The sequence below is a fragment of the Chinchilla lanigera genome, unplaced genomic scaffold (genome assembly GCF_000276665.1).
Source record: "Chinchilla lanigera isolate Chin_1 unplaced genomic scaffold, ChiLan1.0 scaffold00041, whole genome shotgun sequence".
Taxonomy (NCBI): domain Eukaryota; kingdom Metazoa; phylum Chordata; class Mammalia; order Rodentia; family Chinchillidae; genus Chinchilla; species Chinchilla lanigera.
The window spans coordinates 6639569-6655935 of NW_004955442.1; the positions used below are offsets into that span (position 1 = coordinate 6639569).

The 16367-nt window shown below is 43.5% G+C and overlaps 1 protein-coding gene across 1 annotated transcript in view; it reads right to left on the minus strand.

Annotated features, from left to right (window-relative positions):
* Tnfrsf17 (tumor necrosis factor receptor superfamily, member 17) overlaps window positions 1-11625 on the minus strand; it is a 24760-nt gene extending 13135 nt beyond the window's left edge. Inside the window, exon 1 of the mRNA XM_005391151.2 lies at window positions 11493-11625. The gene's annotated coding sequence lies outside the window, so the exon portion shown is untranslated. The remainder of the gene's footprint in view (window positions 1-11492) is intronic.
* Window positions 11626-16367: the final 4742 nt, after the last annotated feature.

The following is a 16367-nucleotide window of genomic DNA, read 5'->3' on the forward strand; positions in this document are numbered from 1 at the left end:
CCACTGAGCTATATCCCCGGCCTTCTTAGACTTCTTAAAAAACCTCTATGTTATATCAGCTTCGTCACTTGGAAAGCTGTGTGTCTCAGAATCTGGATTTGTGTAAGGTTGCAAGGTAGGGCTAGCCAAAAAAGGACTTTGTTCAGAGTATGCTGATTTAAATGTTAATCACTTCTTTAAAAATACCTTCAAAGCAACATCTAGATGGAGTGGCTCTATGGCAACTGTCAGAGCAGTTCCTAGTAATACAATTTTCTCCTCCTTCTGAGCTCCAGACAGGATTGTACATTTCACACACCCCTTGAAGTCACATGTGGATGAGAACTTGATTTTGATCAAGGAAATCTGGGCAGAGGAGCCATGTTGCTGGAAGGTAGAAGCTTTCAGAGCCACGTTCCCCTCCTGTCAGCTATGGTGACTGGCAGAGCTCCACTTAGGGACTACTCCAGGGCCCAGGGTTCTACCAGGAAGATAATGAGTAACACTGCCCCAGCTGGCACTGTTTGGGACTGAATATTTGTGTCCTCCAAAAACCGTATGTTGAAGCCCCAACCCTAGTGTGATGGTGGGACATGGGGCTTTGTGGGGTGAAACGGTGAGAAGAGGCCTTCATGATAGTATTGTGTCCTTATAGAAGAGGAACATTCTCTCTCTCTCTCTCTCTCCCTCTCTCTCTCTCTCTCTCCCCTCTTCTCCTCCTTCCCCTCTTCTCTCCCCACTTCCTCTCTTCACTCTTCCCTTCCTTCCAGGAGCATGTACAAAAAAAGGCCATGGAAACAGAAAAAAATAAGGCAGTTTCCTATAAATAAGACCATTAGCACACACCAAACCTGCTGACACCTTGATCCTGGACTTCAGCCTCCAGAACTACAAGAAATAACTTGCTTTTCTCTGAGCTCCCCAGTCTGGGTATTTAGTTACAACAGCCCAAGCAAACTGAGACTCCTGTTGCATAAATAAAAAATTAATCCTCAAGATTTGGGTGGTGCTTGTTACCTCACAGAACTTCAATTTTCCCAATACAGAGTTTAAAGCCATTGTATCAACTGCCATGCATCGCTACCTTTTCACTTCCACTAAAAATGTCTTTACAATAACTAAACATTACCAAACAAGCCTCTGGTATATTGCAGTCCAAAATGAAAGCAGCCTCAGAAGAATCCAAAGCTAACAAGAATAGAAAGGTACAGCAAATGCCAAGCCAGAAACCTTGGCCCTCCAGTGTACACATGAATTCCACAGGGGTTTGTTTCTTCCTCCACTTAAAACAGAATTTCAAGGGAGCACCCTTGCTTAGGTGAGCAGGAAGGGATGAAAACAGCTCAGAGCCAGGATATAAGGAGGGAGGGAGCTAGAAGCCCAGCTGGGCAAGTCTTACATCTCAAAAAGAGCTCCTTCCTCCCTCCTCCTCAGATCTCTGAATGTCCCTCAGAAAGCTTGTTTGCTGGTGGACATGAAAAGGCTAATTTGATTTGTGGCCAATTCTCAAGACTCTACTAGTTTTCCATGACGATTTCCTTTGAAGATCAGCTCTTCTGAACTCCTTCTCTCAGCCCCATCAGAAATGCCACATCTTGTCAGCTCTTTAGAATTTTCCAGAGTGGCTTCACTTTGATTTCCAGAGTGTCCCAATTGTTTGCAATTGCAAGGTATGCCATATCAGGGAATTTGATTCCTTTTTTTAAAGTCACTGATGTCTCCCTGGGACACTTTTGTCTCCACTTTACACACTGACCACCAAAAGACAGGGTGCTGAGAGTAGGGTCTGCATCATGGGATGATAGGGAGGCAGAGAAAAATCCAGGAAGATTTTTTTTTTTTTCTTTTTGTCTTTTTGAAGCAGGATCTCATGCTGTAGCCCAGCCTGACCTTGAGTTCATGGGCAATCCTCCTGCCTCACCCTCCTGAGTGCTGGGATTGCAGGTGTGCGCCACCGTGCCTGACTCCGTCCAGTGAGTACTGATCCATGTCTGTTATCTGCTAGACACTGTGCCAGGCACCACAGCACAGTAGCAAGTTCATTTTAGGTGTGGTTCCAGTCATAATGGAGTTCAGAGTCTGGGTGTGGGAGTGGGAGGAGCAAAAGAAATTAGAATAATAAAATAAAAAAACATACAGCCAGGTGAGATGCTACACACCTGCAATCCCAGCACTCTGGGAGGCTGAGGCAGGACGACCACAAGTTCAAGTCTAGCCTGGGCAACTTAGTGATTTAATGAGACCCTGTCTCAAAATAAAAAATAAACATAGAGCTGGGATATAACTCCGTGGAAAGGTTCATTCCAAGTACAGAAAGGCGGTGGGGAGGGAGGAAGGAAGGAAGGAAGGAAGAAGGGGAAGAATACAACTGTGAAATACTGTTCAAGAAAAAACACAGTACCAACATTGAAACTGTAAAGAAATGAAGGTAGCGGGGCAAGGAACTCAGTGTTAGGTGTTAGTTGGGATCCCCGAGAAGCAATCACAAAGATGGAGTTAAATGCAATGGCTTTCTCCTGCAGAATACCTAGGGAGGGAGCAAGGAAGAAGTCATGAGGGAGAAGAGCATTCAGAGCTCAGTGCAGGTCTAACACCAGTAAGGGAGTGGGGGAAAAGAATGAAAAGAAAAGAAAAGAAAAAAAAAAGAAAAGAAAAGAAAAGAAAAGAAAAAAGAAAAAAAGAAAAGAAAAGAAAGAAAAGAAAAAGAAAAAAGAGAAAGACATAGACTGCAGCACAGTTCCAAGAGGGGCCTGTCCGGTCTGATGGCAAGTTCTAAGCCAAAGTTGCCCATCAGAAGGGCTCTGTGTCTCAGAGGAGTGGCCTGCACCAACCCCTTTCAGTGTCCAGGCCTGGCAGGGAGCTACAGGCAGAAACTCAGCTGGTTGTTTCTCTCTCTTGTCAGGATGCCAAGTTTAACAGCTTTTACGTTCTCTGCAGTACTTTGGGGGAAATACTCTCCTAAGATATAAGTAACTTTGAAACATACACATCTGTGATCGCAGGAATTGATTTGCAGAGTGAGACTATATACTCTCCCATCCTGTCATGAAATTATTCAAACATCTGATGCAAGCTATTTTTACAATTTCCCCCACACACACTTTGCTCTCTTTATGAGGGAAATTTAGGCACAGCACAGAGTAAGGGAATTCACTTCCAGGAAAAACCCATAGCCCCAGACAGTGGGATGATTTCTGATATGACAAGCACTGCCCTTTTTTCTTTTTCTTTCTTTCTTTCTTTCTTTCTTTCTTTCTTTCTTTCTTTCTTTCTTTCTTTCTTTCTTTCTTTCTTTTTTTGTACCAGGAATCAAACTCAGGACCTTGTGCTTGCCAGGGAGGCGCTATGCCACTGAGCTATATCCCCAGCCCTTGCCCTTTTCTTAAATGTGTGTAAATTTTAAAAATTAATTTTATTGGTACACTTTTGACATACATAAAGATCACATTCATCATAGGGAATTTGTACTTGTATATACTATATCTTGATTCTTCTTTTTTTCCCCCATCCCCCTCCCCTCCCTTCAACCCTTCTTCACCTCTTTATTTACAAAAGCTTTGTCTCTATTTTTCCCAGCTATTTTCTTGTCTTTTTCCTTTTCCTTTCCTTCCATTTCTCCTCTCCCCTCCCTTGTTCCCCTTCCCATTTGAACATTTTCTTCCTATCCCCCAATATCTGTCATCCATTTTGGTCCTTAGTTACACTTTTGGTTTCTCAATACACTGTGGTAAAAATTTTTACCACAGTCATCTTTATGACGTGTCCTGTCTGGGGACAGAAAGCCCCAGAACTCACGTCTCTGACTGATTAAATGTACAAAGCAAATTTCTGCCACGACTGAAGGTGACTGTCGCTCTTTGTGGGGCAGAGAATGCAGCACTGCCGTCACAGTGCTTCATTTTCAGACACACACTTCCTTTTCCGTTGCTCTCATAGAGATGCCAAAGCAACTCCAAAATGTTCTTACACAGAGTAACCACATCACAGGGTTGGAGCGTGACTTGGGTTCCCAGAAAAGCTCTTTACAGTCATGTGGGTATGGTCAGATTTCTTCAACTTATCTCAGCTTTGGTTACTTCCTCTATAAAAGAGAAACAACAATAAGATTGCCTATTGCATGAGTTGCTGTGAAGATTAAAGGAGATAATGCTGAAGACAGTAGAAATGCAGGCTGGGGAGGGGTCCACCCAGAGCGAAGATGTATTTAGTCACTGACAGTGCTTAGGTTTGCCCTAGTGTACACCATAACTCAGAACCCAGCACTCAGCAAGGACTTCCTATGTTTTATTAAAGTATAATTTACATATCATAAAGATCATTCTTTTTTTAGGGGCTTTTTTGTAGTCTTTTTTTAAATTATTTTCTTTTTTGGTACTGGTAATTGAACTCAGGACCTCGCTCTTGCCAGGCAGGCACTGCAGCACGGAGCTACATCCCTGGCCCATAAAGATCATTCTTTTAAAGGATATAGTTCAGTGGTCTTAGCATAGTCATAGTTATGAATCAATCACCAGGCCATTGTTTGGATATGGCTTAAAGTTGTCCCTCAAAGGTTCACATGCTGGAAGCTTGGCCTCCAGGGTAGTGATGGGCAGTGCTTTTAACCAGGAATGACAGTGCATGCCTGTAATTCCTGCACTCTAGGAGGCTAAGGTGGGCGGATCACAAGTTCGAGCCTGGCCTGGGCAACTTAGCAAGACTTTCATCTCAAAATAAAATTTTAAAAAAGGGTTGGGGATATAGCTCATTGCAAAGGTCCCAGTGCCATAAAAAGAAAAAAGAAAAGGGTGGAGGTGGGATCTTTCAGAGTTAAGAGTAGAGCCCTAATGGAAGGTTGCAAGAACGGTCTCTCCCCACGCTCTGCTTTCCTGTCTCACCATCCCATCTCTCCCTCTGGCAAGGACATGGCTGTTGTGATGTCATCTACCAGGAGATGACACAGCCAAAGGGACCCTCATCAGAGGGAGGGTTATTTAACCAGCACCATGTTATATGGTTATTTAACCAGCACCATGTTATATTTAACTAGCACCATGTTATTTTGGTGTTTTTGTTTGGTTTGTTTTTTGTATTGGTGGTGCTGGGGGGAAACCAAGGGCTTTGTGAACGTGAGGCAAGGACTCTCCCACTGAGCCACACCCCCAGGTCCACCGTGCTATTTAGCTTGCAGAACTGTGAGCTCAACAAACCTCTTTCCTTTCTGAAGTACTCAGTATCAGGGGTTTTCATTATAGTAACAGAAAACAGGCTTATATGCATGAGCCTCTCCACTCAGATTCATTTTGGTCTTGTGTGGCTTTCCTCCCTTCCTCCTGGGCATAAGGCAGAACCTTGCTGGAGTCAGGGTCTTATTGTTTATGTTCAGCTCATACACAGAAAAGTGGAAAGGTCAGAGTACTATTTCTAGTTTCTGTGACACATCTTGGGGAAGAAGAATTCTGGTTTCTATAAATTGCTCGGGGGTGGAGAAAAAGACAGGCAAGAGACTGGAAGTGGGGAGAAGGTCAGAGAGAACTTCGCTTCTGAGGCTGCTTCTGAGGCCTTCAAGTTTCCTTCAGTTCTCAGTCATCAGAATGCCGAAACATCATAGACTTTGGAGAGTCATCTTCTGAGCTCCAAATCTGTAACAGAGGATACTGTGGACCCCAGTATTTCCAAATGTATGTAACGGTGGGCTCTTTTTCACAGAAACACCAAGGAAGCTGTTTTAGGAAAGACTGTGATATACATCCCCCAGGCTAAAATGATTAATCAGGATGTTTTGCCAGCCAGTGAGTGATTCACCCTATTTAGTGACGCTCAGGGTCTTGGGGAAGGGATAAGGTTAATAAAAATATTAACTCTTTTGCACTCCTGGTGGCAGCAGTGCCTCAGGTTAGTAAATATGGGATAGATACATGAGCCAATGAATTCCTATTTCTTTACATAAGGTAAGTTTGTTTTCTGTCCTTTACATCTGAAGAGTCCTCACAGTACAACTGAGACACTTCTGGAGTCCACTGTGAGGCTCAGCTCCATCCACAAGGTGTCACCAATTGGCTCTGCTGGTATCAGAGCTGGCTTCAGGCGTGGTGTGGCAAGCCTTGGAGTGGAGGAAACCTCTGAACAAGATAGCACCAGCAGCTGCCTGCCTTTCCCCTTTCATTACTTGTTTTGTCTTATTTATTTATTTATTTATTTGTTCATTTATTCATTCTTTTTGAGACAGAGTTTCACTATGCAGTTCAGGCTGGCCTTAAACTTACTTTGTAGGGCCAGGGATATAGCTCAGCAGCACAAGTGCCTACCTGGCAAGTGAAAGGTCCTGAGCTCAATTCTCAGCACCAATAAATAAATAAATACAAAAACTCACTTTGTAGCCCAGACTGGCCTTGAACTCACAGTGATCCTGCTGCCTCAGCCTCCCCAGTGCTAAGAGTACAGGTGTATGGCACCATGTCCAGCCTGTTTTGCCCTATTGACAGGCAATAACCAGAAAACTTTGCATTATGGGAGCTTAGAATATCTTGGTGAAATATCTATGTTTAAGCAAGTGACAGTAAATGCATACTATTTAATACAATGTAAATTTTCTTCCATGATCTGCAATTAGCCAACTAGCTGGCTTCCTGAACACTCACCCCATCAGTCAAGAATATGCTGACTGGTGCTCACAGCAAAGATTTGCAAAGAAGCAAGGTATAATGCCACATACCTGTGATCTCAGCACTCTGGGAGGCTGAGACAGGAGGACTGCAAGTTCAAGCGCATCCTGGGCAACTTAACAACTCGTGGAGGACTCATAAATTTTTTAAAAAGAGCTAAAGATGTAACTCAGTCCAAAGGCCCCAAGCTCAAATCTCCAGAACCAAGAAGGAAAAAAATGTGTGTGGCTAAGGAGCTCCTACATTAGGTGAGCCATTTATTGAGTCGCACGTTTATTCCATCACTGTGGTATCCCAAAAACTCTTTCCAGCATCGGCATTTGTAATTACAGCTGTCATGTAGTATCATGTGAACAGGTGAAAGAGACAGTGGTATATAGGTTCATGAACTTAATTTGTGCTATGATTTTGGAAAAAATGGCCATTTTTGTGTTTGTCTGGGAAAGATAGCCACGTTTGTGTTTGTCACCCAATGCAGAATTTGCAAATAAAAAACAAAATTTTGCCAAACGCTTCCATTTTGGAACCAAACCGTGTACAAACAGAACTGTGCATGAACCAAGGTACCAGTATATGTGCAAAAATAAAGAGAGATTCTATATGTGAAAACCAATCTCATGGAAAGACAACATAAAGTCATATTACTTTTTAGCTAGGTAAATATTCTCTGTTTGGAGAAAGTATTTTTTACCATTTTCCCCTTTTCATTATTTGTGGAGGTTTCTATAGAGTTTGTAGACTATTTTATAAGCCTCAAAAACCCAACTCTTTCAAATTAATTGCATAGAAATACATATACCACCTGAAATGCACACAAAAATGTCTAGAATCATTTAAAATGTTAAAAGCTTAGCTCTTCTTTTCTTTTTCGGTACTGAGAATTGAACTCAGGGCCTTGCATTTGTCAGGCAGGTGCTATGATGCTGAGCTACATCCCTGGCCCTTTTTGTACGTGTGTTTTTTGAGACAGGATCTCAATATGTAGTCCAGGCTGGCCCTGAACTCACTATGTAGTCCAGGCAGGGCTCAAACTCAGAGTGATTCTCCTGCCTCAGCCTCCCAGATGCTGGAATTATAGGCATGTGTCACCACGCTCAACATAAAAGCATATATTTTCTTTGACACACTTGACTTTAACACAACTGCTTCACATGAAGAGGAAGGAGAGATGAGACAGTGTACTGCTTGAAGAGGTAGCTACCTGCCTTAGTCCATTTCCTGCAGCTACAACAAAGTACCAAAAACTAAGTAATTTGTAATGGACATTTATTTCTCATGGTTCTGGAGGCCAGGAAATCCAAGATTGGGGAGGGGGTAACATTTTTTTATTAATGTATGTTTATAATACATAAATACATTCATATGGAAAACTAGAGCATGTAACTATCACATCTTGATCCTTTTTACTTCCACCTCCCCTCCGTACCCCCTTCTCTCTCCCATCTCCAGGTCCCCTTCCCATCGCCACATAGCCTATCTCCCTGTCTCCCATCATCTATCTTTTATTTTGCTCTTCAACTTACTTATATTTTAGGTTCCTCATATAAGAGAAACTGTATGATACCTAACCTTCTGTGTCCGATTTATTTCATTTAGTGTTATGGTCTCAAGGTGTATGCTTTTTTTTTTTTTTTTTTTTTTTGGTCTTTTTGAGACAGGGTCTCACTGTGCAGTTCAGGCTGGCCTTGAGCTCACTTTGTAGCCCAGGCTGCTCTTGAACTCACAACAATCCTCCTGCCTCAGCCTCCCGAGTGCTGGGATTACAGGCATGTGCCACCATGCCCAGCTCTGGTATATCCATATTCTTACAAATAACTCAAATTCATTTTTCTTTATGGCAGACTAGTACTCCATTGTGTATAAATACCACATTTTCTTTATCCATTTATCCGTTGAGACATATATGCATATATCTTCCAAGATTTAGCTATTACTATTGCAAGTTGTGCTGCTATAAACATGGATATTCAGGAAGATACCCAGAAAAGGTAGAGCTGAGTCCAGTGGAATCTATTTTGCTTTCTCAGGAATCTCCATATTAATTTCCATAGTAGTTGCACTAGTTTACATTCCCACCAACAATGTCAGCAGATTCTTTTCCTCCATAACCTCTCTGGCGTTTGTTCTTATTTGAGTTCTTGATGCAGCCCTTATTTCTGGAGTAAGATGGAATCTCTGTTGTTTTGATTTGCATTTCTCTAATGTCAGGGGCACAGCATCCCGCAAGGACTGTCTCGCTGCTTCATCCCAGGGCAGAAAGTGGAAGAACAAGAGAAAGAGGGAGGAGGGAGGAAGGAAGAGAGAGAGGGAGGGGTGGCCAAATTCAGGGGACGCACTCCTGTGACAACAGCATTCATCTGGTGGTGAAGGTAGAGCCCTCCTGTCCTCTCACATATCCCACACGTCGGCACTGACACCCACACACTGGAAATTAATCTTCCAACACATGAACTCAGGGGACACATTTATATACAGCCGTGCTAGCGCCTCTGGTCTGCCCCACAAGGCTGCAGCGCTGGGGCCCAAAGCCTCTCTGTTTCTCTTATTAACTTTTGCAGATTTTTTTCTAGTTTTAATAAATAGTTATTATTTGTCTATTTGTTTTCCTGAGAAACTATTTTGTAGATAATAATATGTAAAACGATAACCATTGATAATTTCCTACCATTTTGTCTGTAATTTGCTAAGTCCCCCCTATTATTATGTTATCCTTCTTTTATTCTTTAAAATACAAAAAAAAATACAAAAAAAAAATAGTAATTCACAAGCTGGGTGATGTGGCATATACCTGTAATCCTAGCACTCAAGAGGCTGAGGCCGGAGGATCATCCTGGGCTACACAGAGAGTTCAAGGCCAGCCTGAACTATGTAGTAAGACCCTATCTCTAAAATAACATAAAATAAAAATAAAATAAAATAAAAATAAAATTCACACCATGCTCATCTCACAGGGCATTCCCTTGAAAGGTTGTACTATCAAAGGCATATTTCTACTTCTGTTTTCAATCACTTATTCCTTTCCTTGCTGAGCCTATTTTTAAAACTTTCTAAATCAAACAAAAGCAGCTTCAGAAAAGCAGTGCATAGTTCCATTCAGTGCTACAGAAAGCCTGATCTTTTTTTTTCTTTTGGTACCAGGAATGGAACTCAGGACCTCACCCTTGCCAGGCAGGCACTGTGCCACTGAGCTACACTCCCAGCAGAAAGCCTGATCTTGTTAAAGAAATTTTTTTAAGGAGATGAGTTCCCATCAACTTACCCTTTCAAATCAACAAGAACTGCCAACTGTATTAATAGCAAGGGCTTCAGTGAGAGCCCTGAGTCAACAGGAAGGTAGTTACAACATTTAAATTCACTTTTTAACAGCTAATAGATATTCTCTTTACCCTGTACTTGATTCACCAAATCTGATGTGCTATAATAAAATTATGAATGTATGAATAATTTGCACACATTAAATTTTGGAATTGCTCTGAAATATGTAACCGTGCATTTTAAACATTCTTTGAAATTTTCTGATTAGGACGATTTCAGAAATGGAGAACATCAATTCAGAGCTATGATTTAAATGAATTCCTTTATTTCCATATTTAAAATTACATCTCTAGTGCACATGGCATAATTTTAATATGAATGTGAGCCTACATTAAGTCTTCTACTTAATGTATTTTCTTCATGCATATAATAATGATATGCAAACTCATGCTTTCAAAATTGATGTCTTGGCCAGACATGGTGGCACACGCCTATAATCCCAGCACTTGGGAGGCTGAGGCAGGAGAATCACTGTGAGTTCGAGGCCAGCCTGAGCTACACTGTGAGTCCAACGTGAGCCTGAACTTTATAGTAAGACCTTGCAGGCGTAGTTCCATGGTAGGGTGCTTGCCGACCATGTATAAGGCTCTGGGTTCCACCCCAAGCACCACAAAAAATAAAACTTTTAAAAATTAAAAGTAACCCAGTGGGAGATGATAAGCAGAAGTTGAAACAATGGCAGCAGACAGTGAGGGACATAATGCTAAAGTTGATAAACCCTTTGGCTGACTGGATGGGAGGGAATTGATTGAGCCAAAAATATTTGTTTAGTACTTATTATGTAGTATATGCTACACACACCACTGGGCATACAAAAGACAATGAGTGCAATAGTGTGTGCTTGCAATCCCAGCCCTTGGGAGCCAAGGCAGGAGGATCGCCACAAGTTCAAGGCCAGCCTGGGCTACATAGAGTTCAAGGCCAGCCTGAACTACATACCAAGACCTTATCTCAAAAGAAAAGAAAAGAACCTAATGAAGTAAAACTCTCGTCAAGTAAAAGAAAACGCTAAACCAACAAAATAATTACCAGCTGTATTAACTTTCTAGTAACAGATTAGCACAACTCAGTGGTTTAAAACCATAGAAATATCTTCTCTCAGAGATCTGGGAGTGGAGCTAGAAGTCCACAGGGAAGGTGCTGCCAAGGCTGGCTTCTCTGGAGGCCGTGGGGCAGAACCCTTGCTGACGCCAGCTTCTGGTTGCCGGCAGCCCTGGCATTGCTTGGCCTGTGTGCATCGCTCCATGTCTGCACCCACCTTCACAGGATGCTACCCCCGTGGCTGCCTGTCTCTAAAGTCCCTTCTTCTCATGACATTTGTTATTGGATTTGTGGCCACCCTAACCCATAGGATCTCGATTAACTTAATTACCTCTGCAAAGACATTATTTCCAAGTAAAGTCACATTCATAGGTAGTAAGGGTTAGGGCTGATGACAATGAATGATTAGAAGGAAATGAAAAGCATGGTGTTACTTGAGAAAGGGACAGACCTGCCAAGATGAGCAGGGAAGGCTCCTAGGAGGGGCTGAAAGACGAGAAGGGCTGAACTCACAATGACTCCAGGGGAAGCTGCGCATTCAGCTTCCCTCCCGCGTCCTGGGACTGGACAAGTAGCACTCTAGCGCAGGAACTGGAAGAACACCAGGCTGCCTGAGAGTTCGGTGGGGAAGGTGGCCAGCAAGACCCACAGACAGCCTCAAGGCCAAGGGAGAGAGTTTGGATTTCCTGCAGGCAAAGGGAGGACAGCCATTGAGACAATCATGGAGGCAAAAGAGCGACAAGTTCTGACTTGCCTTTTATAAGCTTATCTGGTCAGCAGAGGGAACTGCTGCCCACCCCCCTTCAAATGAGAGCGAGCAAAGGCTGAGCCCAGCGTGAGAGTGAAACAGACAGGACAAAGGCAAAAGACAGACGAGAGGTGCATTTTTGGAGAAAACCAGCAAGAGTCATCAAAGTTCTGAAATGTTACAGAGAGAGAATAAAGTATGACCACTAACACATGATCCATGCGGGGAGTTCGGGCGGTGAAGGATGTAGCCTGAGTTTTTTGGGAGCCGCAAGAAGTATAGTGTCACAAACTCCCAGAAGGGATTAGGGCTGAGGAGGCCTCCTCAGAACTGAGGACACAGGTGAGACATATTTGGGCTCCCCTCTCCCCTCCTCAGGCAGGCACCTTGATTTAATGTGGCTAAGCGGAAATAAATCCCATCTCTAGTTACTTTAACCTTTGGGAGAGGGGGATTGTTGTCATTTGTTGTACTGGGGATTGAACCTAGGACCTTCACATGGAGCTAGCCCCTTTTTATTTTTGAGACAGGCTGTCACTAAGTTGTTCAGGCTGGGCTGGAGCTTGTGATTCTCCTGCCTCAGCCTCTCAGAGTGCAGGAGTACAGATATGCACTATCATGCCGAGGTTTAACATTTAACATTAGAAAGGCACAATGACTTTCAGGCATGTTAGTGTTCCGTACCTCTCCTGGTGGTGCACAGTCCTCACAAGGTGGGCAAAGTAGACCCCAGCCCCAGTCGCCCACCGGGCCAAGTACCCTAACTCTGCATGGATGTCACAGGCCGTTCCTGCAGCATGATGTGAAATCATTCCAAAGGTCCCTGTGGTTTCTCTGCCTCCAAAATCCTGAGTACCGACAGCCATCTTGGCACTGACGGTGCTAACTAAATGAGGAGGCAGGGCCCACAGCGGTGGAACTCTCCTGGGGGCATGGCCTGGAAAGTATCGCCCCCTAGTGCCTGGTACCCCTGGGGTGAAGCCAGCTGAAAATGGAGACAGAAAAGCTGTCCAGAGCAAGAAAAGTCTCCAGACAATGGTCTGGAGGTTTGTAGGCAGACCAGCGGCAATATCAGTGTGAGGCTCTGTTCCTTGGTCACTAGCCCTCTGTGCCGGGCTGAATGAAGATTGTCTGCCTTCCAGACGGCACTGGAGGCTGAACCAGAGGGGTCGTGTTTGAGATACAGTGTGGGTGAGCAGAAGAAGCCTGGCTCTCCCTCTTACAGACATGTGAACTCGGGAAATTCTCCTTCCCTTCCCAGGTCTTGGTGGCCTCCATCACAAAACTGAGATGGCCACTGCCTTAGTCAATTTCCTAGTCACTGGACAAAATACCCGAGTCCCATCACTTAAAGGAGGAGAAGGTTAGTTTGGCTCACGTTTTCAGGCCATGGCCAGCTGGCTCCGAGGCAAGAAGCACATGGGGGAAGGGTCTGGCAGAGGAGAGCTGCTCATGTCATGGCTGCCAGGAAGCCATGGGGAAGAGCGAGGAAGGGACATGCACACCTCCAGGTCACCGCCTCTTCCAGTCAGACCCCACCTCCTAAGAGCAAATCAGCTATAAGCCCCATAATCTAATCACCTTCCAAACACATGAGGCTTTAGGGGCCATTTTAGATCTGAGCCATAACAGCCACCATACTGCCTCATGCCAGTGGCTATCATCTGTATTCTATGAGTCAAAAGAGCTAGAAAAGGAGATTTTTTTTTTTTTTTTTTTTTTGAGACAGAGTTTCACTATGTAGCCCAGGCTGGCCTCAAACCCATGGCAGTGCTTCTGCCTCAGGCTCTCGAGTGCTGGGATTACAGTGTGTACCACCACGCCCGGCTCAAAAAGGGGATTTTGTATGATTTGATTCTCTTTTTCTTTTTCTTTCTCTTTTTCTTCTCTTTCTCTCTCTCCTCCTTTCTCTTTTTCTCTCTGTGGTGTTGGAGATTAAACTTGAACATTAGGCATCAAGCATGTTGGGCAAGGGCTTTACCACTGAGCTATATCCCAACCCTTTCTGTTTTTTATTAAATTTAATTAATTAACTAATTATTTTCAGTTTTTTTGCAACAAGGTCTCACTATGTAATTCAGGCTGGCCTTGAATTCACTGTGTAGTCCAACTTGGCCTGAAACTCACGGCAGTCCTCCTGCCTCAGCTTCCCAAGCAGCTGGGACAACAGGCATACATTCCCCATGTTCTCTTTACAGAGACAGGATAAATGCCTGAGATAATGTACAAATATCCTAAATAACACACTGTACCCCACAGAGATGTACAATTATTATGTCAATTAAGAAACTAATTAATTATAAAAAGAAACTAATTAATTCTGTAAAAGATAAGATTGCATGAGAGATGAGAGACGTGCATATCAGCATGGGTCTGATTCATGGAAGCAACGTCTGAACAAAAGGGGGCCAAGCAAAGAGGCTTACATGACTCCCAAATGGATGGCACTTTCCGGCCTGCCCTTGGAATGAATTACAAAATAAGTGAAAATGTATGGCTGAGGCAGAGCTTTGGGTCTGCGGGGACTTCTCAGTGGCCCAGAGGAGGATGGCAGGATACCCCTCTCTCTTGCCTGCAAAACAAGAGTAAGCGCCATGCAACAAACACCGGGTGGGACTAAACATCCACCTCCAAAGGGTGTTTCCCAGTGCTGTTGGGTCACTTCCCATTGCCACTGGCAGGAAGTACTGGGAGGACAGATGGCAAATTCTTCATACAAAGATCCCATCTCTCTAAATCCTGAAATCTTTTTGGATGAAGTGATTTGCTTCAAAATAATATGGAAAAAGTAAAAAATAAGGGGAGTAAAAATAACACAAGTTCTGCCTGAGTTAATGGGTGACTGGTATGGGGGAGATTCTTTCTCTTAACCAATAAAAATGTCTTCTTTTTAAAAGCTAAAGTTTTAAAAAGTATAATATCCAATACTCAAGCAGGAACGGTATAGTCGTGTATAATCCCAGGTGGGGTTTGGAGGCTGATGGAGGGAGGAGGATTGCAAATTCAAGACGAGTCTGGGCTGCTTAGTGAGACCCTAGCTCAAAAATAAAACCTTTTTGCCGGGCATGGTGGCACACGCCTGTAATCCCAGCACTCAGGAGGCTGAGGCAGACGGGTCATGGAAGTTCTAGGCCAACCTGGGCCACATCAGCCTGACCTTCATAGCGGGACCTTGTCTCAAAAAAAAAAAGGAAAAAGGGAAACAACCAAAATGCCTAGTAATGAAGGGCTGCTTTAAAATAATATGTGGCCCAGGGAGATAGCTCAGCAGCACAGTGCCTGCCTGGCAAGTGCAAGGTCCTGAGTTCGATTTCTGGTACCAAAATAAAATGGTGATATGCCCATTCAGTGGCAAGTGTTTAAAAAGATGATGTGAAAGTAAACAACAGACTAAGAAAAATATTTGCATTTTAAATTACAAAGGAGTAATTTCCCCTAACACACAGAAAGCTTCTTCAGATCAACAATTTACACACACACACACACACACACACACACACACACACACACAATAGTCCAATACTTCAAGAATAGGAAAAAAGTTTAAAAAAGAAGAATACAAAGGAGAAAAGTTGCCGGGCGTGGGGGCGCATGCCAGTGATCCCAGCACTTGGGAGGCTGAGGCAGGAGGATTGTTGTGAGTTCAAAGCCAGCCTGGGCTACAAAGTGAGCTCAAGGCCGGCCTGAACTGCAGAGTGAGACCCTGTCTCAAAAAAAAGAAAGAAAAAAAAAGACAGAGAGAGAAAAATGTGTGCCTGCACAAATAAAAAAGAACAGGGCCAGGGAGATGGCTCAGTAGCACAGTGTCTGCCTGGCAAGCACAAGGTCCTGAGTTCGATTCCCAGTACCAAAAAAAAAAGACAAAAGAAAAGATCAGCTTGGTAACATGCTGTCACGGGAGTAAATATCAGCACCACCTGTGTGGAGAGAACTTGGCACTATCTATTGTGTGTGCAGTCAGCAGTGCCACTTCTCGCAATTTATTCAATATGCGTAAAACAAACGCTGAGTAAGGAGAGCATTGTGGCACTATTGAAAAGGCTAGAAATAGCCTCCAAATGGGATTGCACCTTAATACTCTCCTGTGACACCGCCCCCAACTTGATAATGCATTATATCTATTTCTCCGTGTTAGAACATAAAAATCAGTAGAACACTGGTTAAATAAATTGTGCTGGAATGAATAAATTAGCAGGCGCATGAACAGGGACCACTCCCAATCCTCACCTGACCCTGAGAATCCAAGGGGATGGAACTCTGAGCTCAGGCTAGACTTTTCAGGGGCAGAGAGACTCCAAATAGCATGCTAGGACATACAAACACATGCACTAACATGGAAAGATGGCTATAACATACTATCAAGTGGGGAAAGAGGTATCATCACAGAATAGTATTAAAATATCCCATTTCCATGAAAAATTTAAATGTCATAAATATATGCAAAGGGGAAAATTGAAAGAGAAGAGTATATTAGTCCCTGCCCTCAAATTACTCACAGCTGCTTACAACATGGTGTCAACACAGACGTGCGTGTAAAATGCAGGAAATTCTGGGAGAAGGGGCCCCAAGCTGGGAGGGACTTTGTATAAACCATCTCTCCTGTATTAGCTCCTCCCTTCCAGAGAGAGAAGTCATTTGCA